This window comes from Acomys russatus, chromosome 13 (genome assembly GCF_903995435.1).
Source record: "Acomys russatus chromosome 13, mAcoRus1.1, whole genome shotgun sequence".
NCBI classification, from domain to species: Eukaryota; Metazoa; Chordata; class Mammalia; order Rodentia; family Muridae; genus Acomys; species Acomys russatus.
In genome coordinates, this window is record NC_067149.1 from 4238966 (window position 1) to 4250202 (window position 11237).

The window sequence follows — 11237 nt, forward strand, 5'->3', positions numbered from 1 at the left end:
GCAGCAAAAACCTGAGGCTATTTGCTCACATCTAGATGAATCAGGAAACAGAGAAATGAATGTGGAATTTAGTATCTTTCTCTTTCTATCACCTGGTTTTTAATTATTTTATATTTGTGTACACGCACGCACACACACACACACACACACACACACACACACACATATATACACACACACACACACACAATAGATTACCTATGGAAGAAGAACCATGACACAATCAGGAATTATATAAATGTTATATTCTTAGTGTTTTCATTACTTGTATTTGACAGCCTTGAAGAAGATATCTTTCCTATCTTGGTGCATCTAAATTTCTGAATGTAAATCAAATCCATCACGTATTGTCGTTATCAACTTAGACACCTATCTAGACCTAAAAACATCTTAACTCCTAAACAATTAAGCTTCATTGTAAAACTAAGCTACGTGGTAAACTTGATTATCTGAGTATGCCGGGAGTGCAAGTTTAGTAGCTTTCCAAATGAAAAGATGACAGAGATAGTTTTCTTGGTGAATAGTCTTCCAAAACTATCCCCTGCTTTTTATCTAACACAGAACTGCAAACCATAGAATGCTACTATATGCAACCACAGTTTCTCTTGATAACTAATTTGCTCTGGAAAGACATTAACATAAACATTTAAAGATGAGTAATAAGGCTCTAAGAATTATATTTATTTATTTACTTACTTACTTACTTATTTTTCAAGACAGTGCTTGTCTTTGTAGCCCTGGCTGTCCTGGACCAGGCTGTCTGTAGACTAGGCTGTCCTTGAACACATTGATCCCCTGCCTCTGTCTCTGTAGTGCTTGAATTAAATGTGTATGTGCATGACCACAAAGTAGTTTCAAGACATTCTTAGTCCACCCAAGTTGATGAAGCCAGCAACCAGAGAATATTTATTCATCATGAAGTCCTAATGTCTGAAGCAAATGCCAAATGATTGGCCACCAAAAAAAAAAATATGGAATTCCCCAAGTAGTATGAAGTGCTTTTTTTCAGATCATAGATGCAGTAAATCAAAAAAAAAAAAAAAAAAAAGATGTGAAATACAAACAAGAACATTATAGATGAATATGATCTTCTAACCAATGCACAAAATCCAGTACAGTTTTGTTTTAAAGGACAATATGAACTATTCAAAATGTTACTAAGTAGTTGCTATTGTTTACTCTTAAATACAAAGGAGCAATACTACATTCAATTCACCACTAAAAATAAAAGAGAACTAGGGTATAGGAACAAGGTATAGGAACAATTAAAGAAAGTGGATGTCCAATCACCATTTTAATAATGCTAAACCAATAATGATGAATTAATAGATTTATAAACTTTCTTCTCATTTTTATGTATCATATCTATTTGGCGAGAGATTATTTTGTTTCATTCTTTCAGTTTTTCTTTTAATGGTGGACCCTTTTCTTGTATTTTATGTATATATAGGTCTTTGCATTTACAGAATTTTTCTGTGTCACTTCATGATATCTTTAGCTAATGCTGTGTTCAAATAGCTACCCCAACATTCAAAGGGTAGAAAAGAAAAACTGTTACCAATTTGGAAACAAGATAACTTCCCACTGTTTGTAGGTGAAATGTAATAATTATTGATTTATCCTTTCTATTTGCAATAAAATTTAAGTAAATATGCTACACTTTTTGTGGAAGTCCAACATGCTTTGCAATTGAGCTTTATTTTGGTATTTGAAAATCACTGTACATGTGGGGATCACATGACCCAGGTGCTTTTCAGTTTTTCACTTCCATTAACTTTTTCTTCTTTGTACAACACTAACTATGCAATGTACTGTGAAAAATAACAGGTTTCTAGTTCATGTGCCCCAGCTCTTTACTCAACCACTCTGAAGGGGAATTTTGGTCAAAAGGGTGGTTAATAGGAAAGCATCTCTGTAGGCACACATTTGTAGCTTAGCAACAGGCTGAAACCAGCCTGCACTTCCAATGCCCACATACCAAAAATTCACTCAGTAAAACCCTTCCACATGGATCTGGTGGTTTCATTTATTTTATTTATAAATAAATTTTTCTTTACATTTTCATTTGTTTATTATCAAAACAACATGGAACTATCTTTTAAAATGCAGAATAAATGATAATATCTCAATGTTTAATTTGCAACTAGTACTGTTAACTCTGGAAGCATTGAATTTTACTTAACCTGTGATTTAGTCTGTGTCCATGGTAACAGTGATGGTAAGCATACACAGTCAGGCAGCATTCAAGTTTATTTCTGATTCAGCTCGGTTTCCAGATTTTATTTACCAAGGTATTTCCTAAACATAATCTCCTTAATTTTGTTAAAAGATGAATCATTTTGGTCAGTTTTACAGGTGCAGTTTTTTTAAGCTCTAGAGTACTTATTTATTTATTTATTTATTTATTTATTTATTTATTTATTTATTTAAGGAATCTTATTTTATCCCACTAAGGGAACAGAGACAGCCTCTAATAGAGGAAACTCACTTAAAAGATATTGAAATACTGCTGGGTAACTGCATTTCTAAGCAGCAGTTATCTCTCAAAACTATATCAAACACTAAAGTTAGCCCGTGAGTAGAGTAGTGTAGGATTCTATAAAACTTACATATTAAAGAAGAATTTTTTTGTCAAATACTAATAGTAAAACAGAGAGATTACAGAGAGCATGAATGGAGCACTGTGTACTTTACTATGTTATTTTATTTTATATTACAATTTATATTATTATAATTTATTCACATTACATCCTGGTTGTAATCCTGCTCTTATCTCCCTATTCTCTCCCTCCTTCTCTTTTTCATTTTATGCCCCTCCCCATGACCTCTGACCATGGGGGCCCTCCCCTCTTCCCTACCCTCTGACCACAGCCTATCAGGTCTCATCTGGATAGCCTGAATTCCTTTCTTCTGTGTTTCAACAGGAACTCTCCTTTAAGGGGCAGTGATCAAATCAAATCGAAGGCACCCTAATTCTTGTCAGAGGAAGTCCCCTCCTGCTCCCCCTCCCTTGCCATGTGGAGAATGTTGAAAACTAAATTCAATTTAATTTTAATTGGCAAAACCTGTTGAAGAATGTTTTCATTGTTTGATTACACTCAACAAAAGAGAAATCATCACAAAGCATTTAAAATTACAATTAAAGATGAAAAGGTTGAATTCTAGATATCATTTAAATCACATGAATAACACATACCTTCTGCATGAGTGTCTGGGTGCTTATTTTGTATCCATATTGGTTGGTGTAAGATCTAGGATGGAAGCAGAAAGAGGAAACAGGTCAAGGATCTTCAAGGGACAAATTCATGAATGGCAAATTCATTGATGAACCGACAGTTAAATCAATGTTATTAATCAGTTGCTTTGGATAAGTTTCAAAACTATCCAGAATGAACTTTGCAGCATCTTTGGAGAGAGAGAGAGAGAGAGAGAGAGAGAGAGAGAGAGAGAGAGAGAGAGAGAGAGAGAGAGAGAGAGAGAGAGAGAGAGTGTGATAGAGAAAGAGAAAAATTTTGTTGTATGCCTGTGCCTGTGTGGTAGTGCTATTTCTCTGTATTCTGCATTCTGAGGTATCTGTCAGGGAGAATGGAGAACATGAGAAAGTTATGAGGTTATTTCCTTACATATTTTTCATTCCCAAAATCAAGCATTACAAAAATATTCATGCCCTCACCAGTTTTGCCCTTTTGTATCCAATAGAGGAGCTATTTTATGGATGGCTTCATGATAAATGTTACTTTTCTTATGAAGGATGCTTCTTATGCCTTTTCACCCTATATTTTTATTTGTCAACACTGAGACCTCCAAGCCACTAAGACAAGGGAATCACACACATTCCCAGTGCTTGTGTACTTCCAGTGAACCTGCTTTTAGAAGTGAAAGAAATTAAAAAGGAGCAAAATTTGAATAAGTAATGATTTAGCTCAGGTTTCTTCTCTTGAATTTTTAATCCATGAGTTTTAAAGGTTCTAGTTAACCCATTTTTGAGAGACGGTAGTGTACTCCACACACACATTTGCATGTGATAATAAAGGTATGCAAAATATTGCCCTTAAATATTTTGAAAACCTACCTTCTGGGCAATCTGACATGTAATACCTTAGAATACTTGAATAAACCAAGCCATGTGAGAGTAACTGTGCACTGTTTCTGTGTGGAAGAAGTAAGATTGATGTTAATGATGTCAGTGATTCTGATTTCCAACTTATGAAAAATTTATCTGAAATATTTTGTATTGGCAGTGAAATTCTGATGTATTTAGGGTTTATGGCTGAGGCTTATGACTACTAAATCTATTGGCTTTATACATCAGTGTGTCTATAAAAATGAGGAGGGCCCTACCCAGGGTTATATAAAAGGACAGACCTACCTCACCTCTCCCTTTTATTGCCTTCTCTCTCACCTCTATCTTCCTCTCTTCCTCTGTCTCTGTGTCTTTCCAGGGTACCCCTCCCCCTTTCATTTTCTTCTCATGCTCATACAATAAATTTCCCCATCTATAATAATTAATATGAAATTCTAACTTTATTGTGTATAAGTATGTTCTGAAATGGTATTGTTATTGACTAAGAAAAAGTACAATTCTTAAAAGTAGAATAAGATCATGAAAAAAAAATTTCCAGAGAAACAGACATGAAACTGACAGAGTTTTTTGAAAATTTTTACCAGAAGGAGAAAAGTTGCCAGATCTATCTGAACAGTAGATTCTGCTTTGACTAAATTTGTTTAATAGCCTGCCATGATCATTTTGAGCACTGCTGATTATCTTCAGTACCTACTTACACTACTCAATTGTGCTCGCTGACTTAAATTTTAAATCAATTGCCCACAGAGAGTGAAGATTAGATAGTATGATCCGTGGGAACAAAATATGTACTCAATACTCAAATACCTTCAACATGATAAAATCCTTCAGGGATAAACATGGAGTAATATGAGAAAGCATGAATTATGAAAGTGTGGCCTAGATATAGGAAATTTTATTTTACTTGCATCCCCCAAAACTGCTGGCTGCACAGCTGTTTTGTATCTCCTGTCAATAGGAGATTGTATTTCATTATGCAGTTTGTAAATCTGAATTTATTTTGCCCCAAGATTCACCTTATTGTGTGATTATAGGCATATTATTTAATATATTCAAATAAATAGTTCTTATGTTATGTAGAAAGACTGATTATGTCTCTCTTAATCCTCTCATGAAGACTGTAAAATATAATCTATTTATTGAATTTAAGACTCTTATTTTCACAAATATATGGGCCATGCATAAATACATATCACATATAACTTATCTATTTGTTTTTCACTTGGAAAAGTACAATGATTTTAGGGTTTAGAAATGACAGGTTTTCACCTACCAACATATCATGTTGAAGCTAAACATCTGGAACTGCACTCTCTTACTCTACTGTGAGCAGTTATGAGTAAAATGAAGGTGATGAAGATATCAACAAACTATAAACAATAAATTTGCCACAAAGTTAAATGGAAAAAATAAACAGGAAAATACACCATCAAAATCATGTTTTAAAAATGAGTACCGAAACAAATATTCATAATTTATGAAAATCAAGCTTTCTACCTAGAGGTTAAACCTATGTTGCAAGAATCATGCATTTTAACACAAAGATTTTTTAAAAATGCCTATTTATGCATCAAGAAAAATTATGTTGCAAACTAATTCAGTTTGATAACTTAGTTTTCACTAAAATTATTTTTTTATAATAGGTAAGAAATATAGCTTGAAGGAATCCATGAAGGGGTTATAACTATTTCAGTAAATTGAACTTCATTAAAATGTCCAGTGTCACAGTTGTCAATACATGTATAATTAAAATATAGAGAGCAATTACATAATGGAGCTTCATTTATAGTCTAATTAAATTTTGCACTTGGCTATTAGGTCAGTCACTACAATTGGATTGTGAAATAAAATGAGGAAACATGTTTTATATATTTAGCAGCATAAAATTGTAATTTGTTATTTTCCACTGGGAAAAATATGAAAAATTACCATCAATCCTGAAAAGAATAGAAAAGGTAAAGATTACTCCAATATCTGATATTCATCTCCTTTGACAAATGTATTCTGCTGCTATTCGTCTTACTTGTAGAGTCAATGATTTAAATAAGATATAAAGTTGGAACAGATCTTGAACAGTGTAATGATCCCAAGTTTTCCTGTTTTTGAGGGTATTTTTTGAATAATATCAATACCATATTGAAGAATTCTAAAACAGAGAAAAAAATAAGTGCCTGTATTTTGAAATCACTGTCCGAAAAATGTATTTCTCATTTATATTTGAAGACAAACATTTTGGTTATAGAGATTAATTGTGATAATGCTTATTAAAAGATTTATGTTAGTAGCCATAATATTTGACTTTAAGTGTAATATTTTAGCAGTATTAATTTTATTACTAATATTATTTTCCCAGATATTATTAATACTTCACTTTCACTCTTGTCATTAATGTGTTATTTTTCAGGCATAAAAACCTTATAATCCTTTTATTTCATACAAGGATATATGTTAGGCAAAGAATGGGAAATAACTTTCTACGTGGGTCAATGCAACAGAAATATTCAATGAATGCCTAGTCATGACTGATTCCTTTTGTACTAATGGTCACTGGAATAAGAAAGAACACCTTTGTACTGTGGGAGATGGTTTTTTTCCCTTCTATTTAAAATATATATCAGAGCATTCTAGTTTTTCATTTTACATACAAATGATATTGATATACATAAAGTATGTTTTGAAGTGCATAAGATAATTTCAACCCTTTAAAATAAATGATCATATTCTTAAATTAACCTTAAACAGATTAAAGAGAATATTGTCTATAAACAGGAGCAAGATGGTATTGAGGGAAAACATTCACATTGATAATGTTTTATTTGTGATAACATATTGTACCTTTTGGAAAACATGCTGTTCATAAACACACAGACACATACACACACAGAGATAGACACACACACACACATACATGTGCAAAAAAACTCCAATTGAAATACTATGACATCTGGGGATTGCCATGTTCATAGCAGCATTATTCATAATAGTCAGAACCTGAAAACAGCCTAAATGTCTCAGTTGAAGAATGGATAAAGAAATTGTGGCACATTTACACTATGGAATACTATTCAGCTTAAAAAATCAAGGAAATCCAGAAGTGTGTGGACAAATGGAGGGAATTAGAAACAATCATATCAAGTGAGTTAACCCAGAAGCAGAAAGACTCACATTGTATATACTCACTTATAATTGGACTCTAGCCAAAAAGGCATGTCCCATGAAAGTCTTCACTTACCAGGAGATTGGGACATATGTAAAGACATCCTACTGGGACTCTATGTAAGCCAAATATAGGAGATGGGGAAATAGAAGGATTCAAAGGATCTTAGAAACCTACAAGAAGAACATCATAACAGGTGAGTCAGGGTCCAGGGGTGTCTGCTCAAACTATTTCACTAACCAAACACAATACAAGCAGTAAACACGGAACCCATACTCTGATCTAGCCAACGGACAGAACAATCTTCATAGTTATAGGGAGAGCTGGGACTAATTCTGACGTGAACTCTGGTGCTCATATTTGATGACCTCCCCTTGGTAGGGAGCCCTGATGGCACTCAAAGAAACAATAGGCAGGCTACCAAGATGAGACTTGATAGCCTATGAACATATAGTGGGGGAGGAGATCCACCTCGATCATGGAGCTAGGGAAGAGTAATAGGGTGGGGGTGGGAAGGAGGGAGGAACAGATGGATACAAGCGATGAGAGAACAAAATAGTTGTAACCAGAATAAATTAATTAATAAATAAAAAAGAAAACAATAAAATAATACAGAAACAATGGTAGTATGGAAGAAATGAGTATTAAATGATAATCATTATTAATGTTATAATATGTTTACAAATGAATTTTTGCATAATTTTCTACTTTTTATGTTTTTGAATCATCTCATCATGAAATATTAAAAGTGAACATTATACTAAAAGAGCAAGAATGAATTCTGAAAAGTTAAAAATATGGTAGCATAAGTAAATGTCTTTTATAAAACTATTAGAAAATACTAAAGCTGTGCTCCCTGAAAGTGTATTGTGGGGTGCAAACCATGAAAAATGAGAGAAGAAATGCAAGAAATCAGAAGATCTGTCCACAGGGTCCAATATTTAGGTGTTGCCAAAATATCAGTAGGCAAGAAGGTAATGAAGAAATGATAAAGGTAGATCCTTGTGTCAAAGGAACTTGCAGAATGCACGGAGTTGACCTGCTGGACTATTTGGAGCTGGGATTTCTGAGCCCTGCTCTACCTGGGAAGGAGAGGTCCTAACAGTTTGGTGGAGCTCTCATTTCTGCCTTTAGTAGGGCTGGCTGGGTATTGTAGTTGACCCAGCTGGTCTCAGGCCTCCTCTTCCAGATAGTTTAGCTCATGTTCTGCTTGGTCAAAGATTTAGCACTGGCTTAGGTTTAGGACAGAGAAAGGATAACCAAGCTTTGCTTGTAGGTTTCCACCCATCTCCCTGTTTCCAAGACACATCTGCTTTTAGGATTATCTTGCTCCTCTCCATTCAGAGGTTTTCAGGAGAAAGCAGCAAGCAGTGGGATTGTTTTTTTTTTTTTTTTAGGTATTTATGCTACCTCCAAGTTGAGATCCTTGATGGAGATTACTCTAGAAGTTCTTTTATTATACAGGATCATTTTAGCTATTCTGGTTTTTTTTCCATATGAAGTTGAGAATTGATATTTCAAGATTGCTAAAGAATTGTGTGGGTATTTTAATTGTGATTTCATTGACTCTATATATTGCTTTTGGTAAGATGGCCATTTTTACTATGTTTATTCTCCCAATCCACGAGCATGGGAGATCTTTCCATCTTCTGAAATCTTCTTCAAATTCTTTCTTCAGTGTTTTGAAAATTTTTTTCATACAAGTCTTTCACTTTCATGGTTAGAGTTACACCAAGACACTTTACATTATTCTTGGCTATTGTAAAAGGTGTAGTTTGCCTATCTTCTTTCTCAGCCTGTTGTCACTTGTGTACAGAAGGGCTACTGGTTTTTTTTTGTTTGTTTGTTTTTTGTTTTTTGTTTTTTTTTTTTTAGTTGATTTTGTATCCAGTAACTTTGTCGAAGGTGTTTAACAGCTCTATGAGTTTTTTGCTTGGAAATTTTTGGGATCACTTATGTATACTATCATATCATCAGTGAATAGTACTGGTTTGACATCTTCTTTTCTGATTTGTATCACTTTGATCTCCTTTAGTTGTCTTGTTTCTCTAGCTATGACTTTGAGTACTATATTGAAGAGATATGGAGAGAGTGGACAGCCTTGTCTTGTCCCTGATTCCATGTAATTGGTTTAAGTTTCTCTTCATTTAGTTTGATGTTAGCACTATGCTTGCTGTATATTGCCTTTATTATGTTTATGTATGTACCTGATATCCCTGCTTTACCCAGGACCTTTAACATGAATTGGTGTTGAATTTTGATGAATGCTTTTTTGGCAATTAAGGAGATGATCATGTGGTTTTCTTCAGTTTGTTGACATGATGAGTTACATTGATGGATACACATATATTGAACCATCCCCTCATGCCTGGGGCGAGGGCTACTTAGTCATGGTGAATGATAGTTTTGATGTATTCTTGATTTTCATTTGCTCTTATTTTATTGAGTATTTTTGCATCAATGTTCATCAGAGAAATTGGTCTGACATTTCTTCCGTCGTTGACTCTTTCTGTGGTTTTAGTATTAGGTGACTATGGCCTCATAGAATGAGTTTTGTAATGTTCCTACTTCTCATGCAGCTTTTAATATTCTTTCTTTGTTCTGTATATTTAATCTTTTGATGGTTTTGTAGCAGGAGGCTTTTATTTTCTGGTTGAATCTACTTGGAGTTCTGTAGTCTTCTAGTATGTTTATGGCATTTATTTCTTTCAGTGGGGGGAAGTTTTCTTCTAAGATTTTGTTGAAAATGTTTTCTGGGTCTTGGAGCTTGGAGTCTTCTCCATCTACTATTCCTATTATTCATATTAATGTGTTTTATGCTGAAGTATTACTACTATAAAATAGATTTTCTAATATGAAAAAGATCTGTTTCATGAAATGGTGTCTCCGATTTCTTCAGCCATTGACTTCCTCTGACTATAATTGTTTTAATTTGTTAACATAGTTAACAGATTGCAATACATTTAATTTTCTTTAGTTTATATAAGAAATGTTGCATTACTTTAAATGTATTGATATTTTAACTTATTGGCTAATTCAAGAGTCAGTTTCTATCACTTTATGTATTATAATCACTTCCCTAAATTTTTATAACACTGATATTTTCCCTATGGGTACAATATTTCTAATAGCATATGCCCTAACTCATTTCTCAATGTCTTTTGGTCTATTTTCATTGTATAATGAATATGTCCCACAGTACAACTTTATCAACTGTATATCAGAAACTATTAAAATATTAGGTTATTTCAGCTTCAAAATTCTTTTCTTGGTGTCATTTCTTCTTTTCATGGGATTTTTATTCATAAGGAGGTTCTTGTTTGTGTTTTGTTGAAGTATTAAACAGTCTTAATCTGTAGTACGAGCTGGTATAGAACTCAGCCTAGCCTTGTCTCAGACTGTGTTAATTTTCTGTGCCCACCTTCCTTATCCAAAACAACATGTATAAGCCCATAACACACAGACTCTTAAAATGTGAATTAACTCATATTAACTGAATCTGCTAAATTTTATATTTCTACCATTACTCCTATGCTTACATTTCTCTTGACAAACGAATTACAACCTGTAGATATTAGTTGATTCAGTATATAAAAAACAAAAGTAAACAAAATTATATACCTACCTGAGTTAGATGATTCAATATATATTTGTTGTGTTTTAAAATATCCAGTTTTGGTAAAATGGGATCTACATTTTTATGATTCTCAGTGACATATTTGAAAATGGCTCATAAAGGAAATGTTAAGCATTTGAGTAAATGGATAAAGATATGGTTACTTTGTTATGGAGATTATGCATACTTTAGGACAAATAAGAATAAAATGTCAGTAGGCAATATTTAATATTTCAGAACAACTAGGTATTCAGATCACAGGAGGAAGGAATAAATTTCCATGTGGGTTATATGTACTGATGGATATTTGATTTAAAATACTTTTTGGTAAAATAGGATCTATATTGTTATGTTACTATAAAATATTTTCTGCATTTTCA